We start from the raw sequence: 14,469 nt of genomic DNA, 5'->3' as shown, positions 1-14,469 counted from the left end.
CTAATGAGGACACAGAGGAAAAAAGAAAGAAGACTGAAGACACTCAAATCCAAAGTAAGCCAAGCCAACAATAGTGTCATTCTGAGAACTGGGCATGGGTCCATTCAGCACCTCCCACCACTCACAACAACCATGCAAGGTAGATCTCCTATAGCTTTGACAACTAAGCCTCAAAGGGTCAGACCCTTGGCCGTGACTCATGTGTCTCTGCTCCTCCTGAGGGTCTGGTCCAGTCTCAAGAATAAATTCCATGGTATGCTGATGGCTCCTAGATACCCGCACAGTCTCCTGCGCAGACTGCTCCCATGTTGAATTCTGGACGCAATTCCCAACTGCCTAGGAAGTCTCTCTGAGAGGCCTCTCAGACCTCACATATCATACAGAAACTCCTGATTCCAACCCCAAATGTGTTGCTCCCATAGCTGTCTTCATCCTAGTAAATGGCAGCTCCACTCTAGAACCAGCCAGAACCAAGAAACCTTAGCTCCTCTCTCTCATACACCCACAGCCAGCCATCCTCAGGGCCCTTGCTGCCAGCTCTGATGTCGAAGCATGTCAACTTTCAACCAAGTGCTCCCCTGCTTCTAGCACCTGGCTGGAAGCCACTGGTGCTGGATTCTTGCATTAAGCTCCTTGCTCCTCTCCCTGCATCCACCAGTGTCCCCCTTCAGCCAGTTCTCAACACAGCAGCAGAGTCTTTTCTTTCTCTCTCTCTCTCTCTTTTTTTTTTTTTTTTTTTTTTTTGTTGTTGTTGTTGTTACTTATTTTAATTTATGAAATACAGATGGGTCTTGCAATAGTTGCCTGGGCTGGTCTTGAACTCCTGGGCTCAAGCAATCCTCCCCTTCAGCCTTTCAAAGTGCTGAGATTAGAGGTTTGAGCCCCCGTGCCTCGGCTGGGATTCTTTTTTAATGTAAATCTGATCATATCACTCTTCTGGTTGAAACAGACTGGTGGTGTCCCATCTCAGAGTCAAAGCACAGCTCCTCCCCATGGCCCACCAGGTCCTGCATGGGGCAGTCCCCTGTCAGTCACTACTCTGATTCTTTAAATAGCTTTATTGGCTGGGCATGGTGTCTCACACCTGTAATCCTAGCACTTTCGGAGGCCATGGCAGGAGAATCACTTGAGGTCAGGAGTTCAAAACCAGCCTGGCCGAGAACTAAAACTACGAAAGAAATTAGTCAGGCATGGTGGCAGTCGCCTGTAATCCCAGCTACTCAGGAGGCTGAGGCAGGAGACTCACTTAAACCCAGAAGGTGAAGGTCACAGAAAACTGAGATTGTGTCACTGCACTCCAGCCTGGGTGAAAAAAACAAGCAAACAAACAAAAAAACAATAGCTTTATTAAGATACAATTCGGCCGGGCGCGGTGGCTCAAGCCTGTAATCCCAGCACTTTGGGAGGCCGAGGCGGGTGGATCACGAGGTCGAGAGATCGAGACCATCCTGGTCAACATGGTAAAACCCCGTCTCTACTAAAAATACTAAAAATTAGCTGGGCATGGTGGCGCGTGCCTGTAATCCCAGCTACTCAGGAGGCTGAGGCAGGAGAATTGCCTGAACCCAGGAGGCGGAGGTTGCAGTGAGCCGGTGAGCTGAGATCGCGCCATTGCACTCCAGCCTGGGTAACAAGAGTGAAACTCTGTCTCAAAAAAAAAAAAAAAAAAAAAAGAATTCACATACCACACAGTTCACCCATTTAAAGCATGCATTGGAAAAACCATTGAATGGCTTTCTATATATTCACAGAGTTGTGCAGCTGTCATCTCAGCGCCTTCCAGGTTATTTTCATTATTCCAAGAAGAAACCTGCATCCCAAAGTCACCTCTCCCCATCGTACCCACTACTGCAGCCCTAAGCAACTTGCTTTCTGTGCCTATAGATTTGCCCATTCTGGATGTTGCATATAAACCTCTGATTTTATCTCCTACTTCTGAAACCCCTTTCTCTGCCCCTTCCCTCTTCCTCCTTGTGTGCTTTGTACACCCCCAGAGCACCTTCTTCTCAGGGCCTTTGCACAGGTCCCCCAGCCCCAAATCCAGCCTCCCTGATCTTGCATGGCCACACCTCTCTGGGAAGCCTTTCCTGGTCTCCACACATAGCAAGCAGCACTCTTACAGTTCCCTCCTCCTCCCCGACATGCTCCACTTAATTTTTTAAGTGTTATAAGTATATATTATCACATGGCACTAATCACCATGTATTCTACCTTTTTCTTTTAATCGTCTATGTTCTCCTGTCACTCATGAAACATCGGCCCCAGAGGCAGGGCTTTTATCTCTTTTATTCCCAGCTGTACCCTCAGTGCCTTGAACAGCGCCTGAAATATTGAGATACTCCATAAACGTTGTCAAATGCATGGCAGGAATGGGATGCGAACACAAGTCTGTCAAACTTCAAAACCCGTGCCGGTAATTATTATAAAGATCATAGAGAATGTGAAGGATTTAAACTCATGGCAGCGGCTGGGTGTGGTGGCTTATGCCTGTAATTCCACAACTTTGGGAGGCAGAGGTGGGTGAATCACCTGAAGTCAGGAGTTCAAGACCAGCCTGGCCAACATGGTGAAACCCCGTTTCTACTAAAAATGCAAAAAATTAGCCAGGTGTGGTGGTGCATGTCTGTAATCCCAGCTACTCTGAAGGCTGAGGCAGGAGAATCACTTGAACCTGGAGGAGGAAGTTGCAGTGAGCTGAGATCACACCACTGCACTCCAGCCTGGGCAACAGAATGAGACTGTCAAAAAAAAAAAAAAAAGTGGTAAAGGTATGAAAGGTCTAAAGCCTATGCCTGGTGTGGTGGATGCGGGGCTGCAGTGGACGTGTTCATAATGTCAGTTGCCAGGAGTGTTGGCAGCTGGAGCTCGCCGCTGCATCTTTTCCAGGGTTTTTCCCTGGGCTGAGGGGAGCTGCCTTGCTCAAGGCCATTAGCACTTTCTAGGGCAGCCTGCATCCGATGGTCAGTGCAAGGATAGCAACCTGCCCTACACTCCAATTTTAAAGGGCCATCCTAGCTCCAGAGCTCCTTGTGGCACTGGCGGAAGCCACTGTCTCCCCAGCATTAAAGTTCAGCTTCTTCTTCTATTCATCTGGCTTCCTGCTCTCCCTGCACAGGTGTTGATCTTGATAGCATTTCCCGGTAAAGTCTCTGTGCACACATCTCCATTGTAGAGACTGCTTCCTGGAGAATGCAACCCATGATGCTCAGAATAATTTATTTAATGGCTTCCCAAAGAGGTTGAGGAATCTATGGGTAATTGAACACAAAACAAATAAGCTGGGCCTCTGAAAGACACACCAACAGCAGAGGAATCAATCCTACCTGCGTTTTCATGACCCTGGCTCATCATATCCCTCTTAACAAACTAACATGGGAAGGAAGAGAATGTGGTGTGCAGGGTCCACGGTCACCGCCACGGCTCTGAAGCATCTCGTGTGAAGTGGCTGCATTTCTTGGCCAAGCTCCATTTCAGACCTGAGCTTGGGCTCCCTGTCTGTACTGTGACATCACCCAACACACAGTGACTCACGAGTCATCAGGGGCTCGATTACCATTTCCTGTTAGCTACATCTCCCACCCCCACCCCAAAGATAGTTTTGTGGTCATCTTTTGGAAGCCTGGCTGCTGAGGGGCAAAGGAGAGAGAAGGGAGAGTCAGTCAAGAAATGACAACCCCAAGGGGGCAGTAGTATCCCTGCCTGAAGTCTAGAGAGGAACAGGCAAAAAAGTATTAAAGCCTTTCTTGCCTGTCAGCCTCTTCAGTTGAATAAGAAAGGGGAAGATGGTAGCCTCTTTAGTGTGGAAGCAACCTGAGGGGCCATATCACTTGTCTTTTGTAATAATAAAAGCCAGTCCTTGGTGGGGTGTGGTAGCTCACACCTGTAATTCCAACACTTTCGGAGGCCAAGTTGGGAGGATCACTTGAGGCCAGGAATCTGAGACTAGGCTGGGCAATGTAGCAAGACCCCATCTCTACAAAATATATATTTAAAATTAGCCAGGCATAGTAGTACACCCATAGTCCTCGCTATTTGGGAAGCTGAGATGGGAGGATACTTCGAGCTCAGGAGTTCAAGGCTGCAGCAAGCTTTGATCACGCCACTGCATTCCAGCCTGGGCAACAAAGCAAGACCCTGTCTCAAAAAAAAAGGCAGTGCTTGATTCACGGTTTTTGCTCTCTGGCGCACTCACTCTTTCCAGAATTTTTACTTTCTTTCCATTCGCTCACAAGGGAAGACCTGCTGAGGGCGGAAACATCACGCATGAGTTAAAGGAGAACAATGGGTGAGAGGTGCAGAGTAAGCCTCCAGTGTGGCAGCTGTGTTGTGGTTCCTGAGCTTCCTCCACACCAGATCTGATCTTCAGTGACGCCGAGCAGGGCCTATGAAGACATTCATCACTTCCTCCTTCAAAAAAAGGTGTGAACCCAAGAAACTTTTCCTCTCTCAGACCAGGTGGTCCCTGTGCCGATGGGAGCAGGATCTCTCTAGACTCTGGTTACTTACCCATCCTTTCAGGGTGCTGGTGTGTCCTTGTGCCTACAAGCCCCTGCCCTACCCAACATGCACCCAGTAATTCACCAATTTGGAAGTTTTTGTTTTTAGTTTTTATTTATTTATTTTGAGACGGAGTCTTGCTTTATTGCCCAGGCTGGAGTGCAATGGCACAATCTCAGCTCACTGCAACCTCAGCCTCCCGGGTTCAAGTGATTCTCCTGCCTCAGCCTCCTGAGTAGCTGGGACTACAGGCATGTGCCACCATGCCTGGCTAATTTTTGTATTTTTAGTAGAAACAGGGCTTCACTGTGTTAGCCAAGATGGTCTCGAACTCCTGACTTCCTGATCCATACGCCTTGGCCTCCCAAAACGCTGGGATTACAGGGATAAGCGACTGTGCCCGGCCTGTTTTTATTTAGGACAAGGTGTTGTTCTGCTGCCCAGGCTGGAGTGCAGTGGCATGACTGAAACAGGAGAGTTCCCTAATGCCCCTCACGGGATGTGCAACAGGGGTGTGGCTCACCTGTTGGGTCGCCGCCATTGCTTAAAGCCTTTAAGGGAGCGGGAGTAGGCAGATGGACAGGCGCAGGAGCCTAAGTGGGCACATGTTACAGTGTGTCCATTTAGCCTTGGTGTCCATGGGCAGCTTGAGTGTTAACCAGCCTCTATGGGCCCTCTGCCTTTCTGTAAGGGCAGAAGGCCAGTGTGACAGCTTTCTGTATCCTAAGCTCTTGTCCACCATCCCAGAAAAATCGGGCCACACATGGACTCGAAGGATAAATGTGAGAATTTTATTGAGTGGTGGAGGTGGCTCTCAGTGGGATGGATGGGGAGACGAAAGCAGGGGATGGAGCGGGAAGACAGTCTTCCCCTGGAGCCTGGCCATTCAGCAGCTGAACTCCTCTCCCCCACCAACAGCCCAACTGCTCTCGGCGTTCAGATGTTCCTCCTCTTCTCTCTTTCTCTGCTGTGCCCTCCATTCCACCCTCCATCTGCCTGTCTCTTTTGTCTTTTTACCCGCCTGTCTGCTTCTGGAGCCTGGAGTTAGGTATTTATATGAGTTCAGGATACGGGGCATGGCAGGCCAAAAGGCAAGTTTTTGGGCATGAAAACAGGAATGTCTGTCCTCATTTAGGGCCATGGGTCTTCAGGCTTGAGGGTGAGGTCTCTGCTGGGGAAACACCCACTTCTTCCCAGTATTTCCCTGTCTCCTGTCCATATCACCATTCAACTCTCTGCAGCCTTGACCTCCCGGGCTCAAGTGATCCTCCCACCTCAGCTTCCCTAGTAGCTGAAACTACAGGTATACACCACCACCCCTGGCTAATTTTTATATTTTTTGTAGAGATGAGGTTTTACCATGTTGCCCAGGCTGGTCTTGAACTCCTGGGCTCCACCTGGTTCAGCCTCCCAAAGTGCTAGGTTGACAGGTGGGAGCTGCTGCACCTGGCCTAGCTGTTTGGTTTTCCCTGGGCATCTCTGTGTCATGAAGATTATTATTCTCAATTTACTCTCCTTGACCAAAGAGTGAGATCACCCTTGCAGGTTCTGGATGTTGGAGATATGAGAAAGTCCAGACTTAGCTAGACTGATGTTTCTCAAGCTTTTTTCATTTTTAGCCCCTCAGGAGCCTTGTAAGACCTTTTTTTCTTATTGCCCCTCTCCCCATGAGATTACTGTATGTCAGCATATGTAAAGGTCACAAACCACTGTAATGTGTAAGATTTTTTTTCACATACACATTCTTCTCAATAAACATTTTTCAGCCCATTGTTGGCAATATCACCTTTTGTTTTTGTTTTTGTTTTCGTTTTTGAGATAGTGTCTCACTCTTTGCCCAGGCTGGAGTGCAGTGGCCCAATCTTGGCTCACTGCAACCTCCACCTCCCAGGTTCAAGCTATTGTCCTGCCTCAGCTTTCCAAGTAGCTGGGATTACAGGTTCATGCCACCATGCCCAGCTAATTTTTGTATTTTTGGTAGAGAAGGGGTTTTGCCATGGTGGCCAGGCTGATCTCAAACTCCTGATCTTAAGTGATCTGCCTGCTTTGGCCTCCCAAAGTGCTGGGATTACAGGTGTGAGCCATTGCACCTAGCCTCAATATCACCTTTTGGAAATCCATGAGCTAGATTCAGCCACTGAGTTCCCCACTCAGGCCTTCTCTTCCTTTGGAGTGGGGTTGTTGATGTTCCTGCCTAACATGCATTACTTGTTCATGGTTATATATATAAACCTTAACCTACCTCTCTGTCAAACCTTAAGCCTGACACAATTTCACTCCCAGGTAGTTACCCAAGAAAATCTCAAGTGCAGGCTGGGCGCGGTGGTTCACATCAGCATTTTGGGAGGCCCATGAGGCAGATCACAAAGTTAGGAGATCGAGATCAGCCTGGCCAATATGGCGAAACCCTGTCTCTACTGAAAATACAAAAAATTAGCCAGGCATGGTGGCGTGCACCTGTAGTCCCAGTTACTCGGGAGGCTGAAGCAGGAGAATGGCTTGAACCTGGGAGGCAGAAGTTGCAGTAAGCCAAGATATCACACCACTGCACTCAAGCCTTGGGTGACAGAGCAAGACTCCATCACAAAAAAAGAAAAAAAGAAAAAAAAAGAAAATCTCAAATGCATAAGAAAATCTCAAGTGCATAAGATAACCAAAAGTCTATTACAAGAATGTCCGTAGCAGCTTTACTCATAATAACCAGAAACTCGAAACAATCAAAATGAACTTTAACAAGACAATATGTAAGTAAATGGGGATATATTCACACAATGCAAATTTACCAGCAATAAAAAGGAACTACTGCTACACATAACAACATGGACAAATTGCAAAAATGTAATATAAGTAAAAGGAAACAGATGCAAAAGAGTATGCGCTGTAGGATTCCATATCCATGAGGTTCAAGGACAGCCAAAACTAGCCCACAGTAACAGTCAGAATAGTATGTACCTCTGGGAAGACTTCGACGGAAATTTTTCTTCTCTATCTTGATTTGAGTGGTTATTCTGCAAATGCATAACTAGGTTAAAATGTGTATCCTGCCGGGCGCGGTGGCTCAAGCCTGTAATCCCAGCACTTTGGGAGGCCGAGGCGGGTGGATCACGAGGTCGAGAGATCGAGACCATCCTGGTCAACATGGTGAAACCCCGTCTCTATTAAAAGTGCAAAAAATTAGCTGGGTATGGTGGCACGTGCCTGTAATCCCAGCTACTCAGGAGGCTGAGGCAGGAGAATTGCCTGAGCCCAGGAGGCGGAGGTTGCGGTGAGCCGAGATCGTGCCATTGCACTCCAGCCTGGGTAACAAGGGCGAAACTCCTTCTAAAAAAAAAAAAAAAAAAAAAAAAAAAAATGTGTATCCTTATATAAAAATTCTAGCTACACACTTAAGATTTGTGTACTTAGCTCTATGTAAATTGTACTTGAAAATTTTAAACAGATCCTTGAAAATTCCTTCCAAACATTCAGAGAGGGGTTCCTGGATGAGATGTATATTTCAGGGTCTCATCCAGAGACCTGCTCTAAGGGCTGAGATGCTAAATCTTACTCATGGTCCCAGGGATTCTGATACAGGTTATCCTGGTGCTACACTCTTAATGGAAAAACCAAACTGTGTAAAATATTTTAAAGAGGTTTATTCTGAGCCAATATGAGTGACCATGGCCTGGGAAAACACAGCCTCAAGAGGTTCCAAGAAAGTGTGCCAAAAGTGGTCAGGCATGGTGGCTCATGCCTGTAACCCCAGCATCTTAACCCCAGCACTTTGAGATGCCAAAGCGGGCAGATCAACTGAGATCAGGAGTTTGAGATCAGCCTGATCAACTGGTGAAGCCTTGTCTCTACTAAAAGTACAAAAAATTAGCCAGGTGTGGTGGCATGCGCCTGTAGTCCCAGCTACTCAAGAGGCTGAGGCAGGAGAATTGCTTGAACCTGGGAGGCGGATGTTGCAGTGAGCTGAGATTAAGATTGTGCCACTGCACTCCAGCCTGGGTGACAGAGCGAGACTCTGTCTCAAAAAAAAAAAAAAAAAAAAAAAAAAAAAAAAAAAACGTGTGCCAAAGGCAATCGGAATAGTTTGCTTTTATACGTTTTAGAGAGGCAAGAATTACAGGCAAACACATAAATCAATACATGGAAGATATATATTGACCCAAAAAGCTGGGATATCTTGAAGTGGAGGGCTTACAGGTTATAGGTGGATTCAGATATTTGTTAATTTACAGTTGATTTAGAGTAAGGCTAAAATTTGGAGTCAACAGAAAAAATGTTTTAAATTAAGATAAAGATGAAGATGCTATGTAGCAAATTGATGGCCTGCAGGGGCGACTTTACCCTGGCCTGTGTGGCCTTAGGTCTTGCCTATAATCTGGAATCTTGTGCCACAAAAATCTGTTTTGTCAGTCTGTGATCTCTGTTTTAACATTAAGGCTGGCCATTGGTTGTGCCTAAACTCCAAATGGGAGTGGGTATAACAAGGCGGGCCTGACCTTCCTTTCCCACCATGGCCAAGTAGTCTGTTTTTCAGCTGTCTCTGGAATCCCCTTGACCAAGAGGGGGTCCATGTAGTCGACTGGAGGCTTAGGATTTTAGTTTTAGTTTTCACTGTAAGACACACTGGTCAAGAGTTTCAGCAGAATACACTGACTGGTTCCATTAGTTTCTTAGTTCATGTTCCCATAAATGGGAAAACATAAGTCTAAAGAATTTGAAGTGAATGAAATGAATGTTGTAAAATATTTCCTGAGAAGCACAACAGGAATAGACCCTGAAGTCCTATAAACCTAAATCAAATCAATATGCAGACAAACTGGCTCCCAGGGGTGAATGTGGTGATGTCGCAGAAAAGGAAGAGGCAGCCGGGCGCGGTGGCTCATGACTGTAATCCCAGCACTTTAGGAGGCCAAGGCGGGTGGATCATGAGGTCAAGAGATCGAGACCATCCTGGTCAACACGGTGCAACCCCGTCTCTACTAAAAATACAAAAAATTAGCTGGGCATGGTGGTACGTGCCTGTAATCCCAGCTACTCAGGAGGCTGAGGCAGGAGAATTGCCTGAACCCAGGAGGCGGAGGTTGCGGTGAGCTGAGATCATGCCATTGCACTCCAGCCTGGGTAACAAGAGTGAAACTCCGTCTCAAAAAAAAAAAAAAAGGAACAGGCAAAGAAAGGGGCCCTTACACTCAGCAGTGTTTGGCCACAATTGAGTGTTCTGACTCCAGCTCACCCTACATCATTGTGCAGTAGAAGGCAGAACATTATATTTGGACCTTAATAGGACCCTGTCCTGTGACGAGCTGTGTGACTCTAGGTAAGTTACTTAACAGTTCTGATCTTCAGTTCCTCCTCTGTAAAATGGGAATAGTAGAATTTACCTCAAGGGGTTGCTGTAGAAATTAAAAGAGAGAAAGTATGCAAGGACTTTGTACAATGTATAGGGGAAGAAAATCTTTCTCCCTCTACTCTCCTAAATTTTCCAACTGGGGCCTCGTAAATTCGACTGGAGAAAAATAGATTAACATGTGCATCACATGTACATAGAGTACCCTGTACTGAGTAACTTAAAAGGGTGGTTAGAACTTGTGCCTGTGGGGAACCAATGAAAGATAAGGGCTAGTGAGTAAGGTGTGCCGTGTATATTCATCTGGTTCCCTCTCCGAGTTTATAAGCGTCCAGACTTGTCTCCAGTGATTAACTTCTGTCCTTCCGGGCAGACAGGAGAGGAGGAGTAACCTTTACAAATTGGTGTCCTGGGCCAGGCACAGTGGCTCACGCCTGTAATCCCAACACTTTGGGAGGCCAAGGAGGGTAGATCACCTGAGGTCAGGAGTTCAAGACCAGCCTGGCCAACATGGTGAAACTTATCTCTACTAAAAATACAAAAATTAGCAGGGCCTGGTGGTGGGCATCTGTAGTCCCAGCTACTTAGGAGGCTGAGGCAGGAGAATCACTTGAACCTGGGAGGCAGAGGTTGCAATGAGCTGAGATCACACCATTGCACTCCAGCCTGGGTGACAACAGTGAAACTCCATCTCAAAAAAAAAAAAAATTGGTGTCCTGGTTTTAGGCAAATAGAGAACGAGCAGAGAGCCTTTCTTATATCTGCTTCTTCTCAATGGTTGTCAGCTCAAAATAATCCTACACCAAAGTAGCATATTTTGGGGTGGTATGCTCTGTACTGTCCTTCATATATCTGGGATACAGAAGGAACTTGTTAAGTGTGGCTTTCTCCAATCTTTCCTGAACTTTAAGCTCTTGTTTGTACTAGCCCCTCATTCACATATTAAATATTCACTGGCACCTCTTCTGTACCAAGCACTGTGCCAAGGACTGGGACTAGAAGAATGAGTGAGATGTACACTAAAAGTGGGTAGAACAACCTGGGAGGACAGGTGCTGGGGACACCTTGTGATAAGGAGTATCATATCCCCCCACTCTCAGGGTACTAGGGAGGAAGGACTTATAGGGCTCCCCTGAGTTGAGTTTAGTGGGATAAACAGAAATCACCAGCAGGGCAAATCACAAAGACTTAGGGTGAGGAGAAGCTCTAGCTGTGCAAACTTTCTGGGTTCTCTTTCATGGGGTGCATTAATTCAAAAGCCAGCATCTAGTGCGAGATTGTGTGCCAGTTACCAGGCCAGACACTACGGGGAACACAGGGATGCCTGACAGTCCATGCTCTCAAGAGACTCTTCACCTGAATCAGGCCCTCCCAAAAGCACTAGGGTGGTAGAAAGCAAGGGATCGGAATTACAGAGTTACACACAATTTGTGAGGTCTTTTTGTTTGTTTTTTATGTTTTGTTTTACTTTTGGTTTGGAGGGTTTTTGTTGTTGTTGTTGTTTTGTTTTATTTTTTGTTTGCTTGCTTGTTTGTTTTGAGACAAGTCTCCCTCTGTCACCCAGGCTGGAGTACAGTGGTGCAATCTTGGCTCACTGCAACCTCCGCCTTCCATCCTCCTGCCTCAGCCTCTTGAGTAGCTGGGATTACAGGCACCCACTACCAGGTCTGGATTAATTTTTTTTTTTTTTTTTTGTATTTTTAGTAGAGATGGGGTTTAGTAATGTTGCCCAGGCTGGTCTCGAACTCCTGACCTCAGATGATCTGCCCACCTCAGCCTCCCAAAGTGCTGGTATTACAGGCATGAGCCACTGTGCCCAGGCTACACCCACAATTTGTAACTTTTCCATGTTGCTAATCAACTGCTAGTCCTCCGAGGAGAGAGATGAGGTCCTAGGTGCCTTTACTATTTGTCCCAGGATGTGGTAAGTCTCTGGCCACGGAGGGAATCAATCAGCAAGTAGCGCTGACTGGCCAAGTCCAACCCCTTCCATCCCCCTCAAATGACAGCAGTTAGGAGGTTCTGCTTCTTGAAAACCAATTGCAGGAAATATTGCATGAGTGACAGAAATCATGCTAGATCTTTGGTGGGTTCGCAGCAGCTGTCTTTTCCCAGCTGTCTGAGGCAGGATCCACAGGCTGTCATGTCACTTTGTCATAAATCCAATCTTTTCAAGAAAACTTGTGATGTTCTGACAAATTGGGCATCTTCTCTGGGACTGTGAAAGGTGGCTCATGCTGTGGCATGCTAGTAAATATTTATCAGTGCTCTAAGAAAAAAAATGCCCTGCTTTGCAGTGTGTGCTGATTTCCCTGATGCAAATACTGCCAACCATGAGCAACAGTGCCACTAGACCAATGTGACATCACTGAATGTGTAGTTGGGAAGATATGTGCACAGTCAGCCCTTGCAAACAGAAAAGAACCTTCTCCAACATGCCACTGAGTCATGCTCTACTTGGACCCTGAGAGAAAATTTTCCAGAATGATATGCAGATATCACCTCAGTGATGAGTAACAGCAGATTCTTAAAAGACAAAACGTCTTGTTTGAAAGACTTCTGGGCACTTGCGTGACCTGCACTCTGAGCTGCGTCCAGGCCTCTGTACTTTGTTAAATCAAGTTTAGCCTGAAGCTACCTCCTTACATATTTTAAGTTCAGCCTAAAGGTTTTTCTGTACATCATGAACTATAACATAAATGGAACTGTAAACAGACTGTAGCCTACTCTTGTGCCAATCACTGAGTTTTGGCCAAATATGGCCAACTGTTCAAACTGTGTTCAAATAAGGCAAATACCGAGTTGTAGCCAATCCAGCTGTTTCTTTTTTTCTTCCTTCCTTCCTTCCTTCCTTCCCTCCATCCCTCCTTCCTTCCTTTCTTTCTTCTTTCTTTTTTTTTTTTTTAAGACAGAGTCTTGCTCTGTCACCCAGGTTGGAGTGCAGTGGTGAGATCTTGGCTCACTGCAACCTCCACCTCTCATGTTCAAACCATTCTCCTGCCTCAGCCTCCCGAGTAGCTGGGATTACAGGTGTGTGACCCCATGCCCAGCTAATTTTTGCATTTTTAGTAGAGATAGGATTTCACCATGTTAGCTAGGCTGTTCTCAAACTCCTGACCTCAGGTGATCTGCCCACCTTGACCTCCCAAAGTGCTGGGATTACAGGTATGAGCCACTGTGCCCGGCCCCAATCCAACTGTTTCTATACCTCACTTCCATTTTCTGTATATCACCTTCCTTTTTCTGTCCCTAAATCTTCTTCCACTATGTGGCTGCTCTAGAGTCTCTGAGCCTACTCTGGCTAAACAGGCTTCCTGATTCATGAATCCTTTTTTGCTCAGTTAAACTCTTTTAAATTTAATTTGGCTGAGCTTTTCTTTTAACAACTTATATGGAGCAGGCTACTGCCTTCCACAGGTCCCATCCTTTCTCTGCCTGGTCACCTCCAACCAACACTCTAGTATCTTTTTTTTTTTTTTTTAAATAGTCTCACTCTGTCACCCAGGCTGGAGTGCAGTGGTGCACTCATGATTCACTGCAGACTCGATCTTCCAAGCTCAAGCAGATCCTTGCACCCCAGCCTCCCAAGTAGCTGGGACTATAGGTAAGCCACTGCTTCCAGCTAATTATTTATTTTTTGTAGAGCCCCGGACTCCCCATGTTGCCCAGGCTAGTCTTGAATTCCTGGGCTCAAGCAATTGGCCCACCTCAGCCTCTCAAAAGTGCTGAGATTACAAGCATGAGCCACTGTGCCCAGCCACTGTCCTTCTGTTCTCAACTGGAATCACTTCATGGGTGTCTTCTCACCCCCACCCCTCCCCCTTAGGTCAAGTCCCTCCACCACGTGCTCTCAAAGCCCACCCACTCCTCCTCCTGGCCCTCATCATGGTTTTTGTTTGTTTGAGATGGTGTCTGGCTCTGTTGCCCAGGCTGGAGTGCAGCAGCATGATCTTGGCTCACGGCAACCTCTGCCACCCAGGTTAAAGCAATTCTCCTGTCTCAGTCTCCCAAATAGCTGGGGTTACAGGCTTTCATCACCACCCTCAGCTAATTTTTGCATTTTTAGTAGAGACAGGGCTTCATCATGTTGACCACGCTGTTCTTGAACTCCTGATCTCAGGTGTTCCACCCACCTCGGCCTCCCAAAGTGCTGGAATTACAGGCATGAGCCACCGTGCCCAGCATTCATCACAGTTTAATGTCCATGTTCTTGGTGTGATTATTTGATTTGTAGCTCCCTGTGAACTGTAAAATCCTTGAGTGCAGGGCCTGTAATCCCTGGCTCACACATGATGGGAATTCAGATAGTGGGACACAGAGTGCATAAGGTAAAGAAGTAACTGAGCTGTAAAAACACAGAGACAGGCAGAGCCCATAACCAACTTTCAGGATTAACTCCTGAAGCTCCCTCTCCCTCATCTTCAGTTAGAGAGGTCAACTAGTGACCAGATGACATTTGTCCTAAGTTTCAAGATTCTGGAACCAGTGTCAACTTACCCATATGGCCATCATCCAGTAGGGGAGAAAATTCTCCAGCTTTGATAAGAAGGCCCTCTAGCTTAGGCACCACTAACTAGCCTTATGTGGTATATATAAATTAGACAGTGATCTCCCCTTTAGCCAGATGTAGCCCC

The 14,469-nt window shown here is 46.6% G+C and overlaps 1 long non-coding RNA gene across 5 annotated transcripts in view; it reads right to left on the bottom strand.

Moving 5' to 3' along the window:
• The window catches only part of LOC120360402 (uncharacterized), a 96,582-nt gene that overhangs the window by 29,695 nt on the left and 52,418 nt on the right, over window positions 1-14,469 (bottom strand). The gene's annotated exons all lie outside the window — the stretch shown is intronic.

This window comes from Saimiri boliviensis, chromosome 1, assembly GCF_048565385.1.
Source record: "Saimiri boliviensis isolate mSaiBol1 chromosome 1, mSaiBol1.pri, whole genome shotgun sequence".
NCBI classification, from domain to species: Eukaryota; Metazoa; Chordata; class Mammalia; order Primates; family Cebidae; genus Saimiri; species Saimiri boliviensis.
Note: the sequence above shows the minus strand (reverse complement) of the source record. Positions and strands in the feature narration are given on the sequence as shown.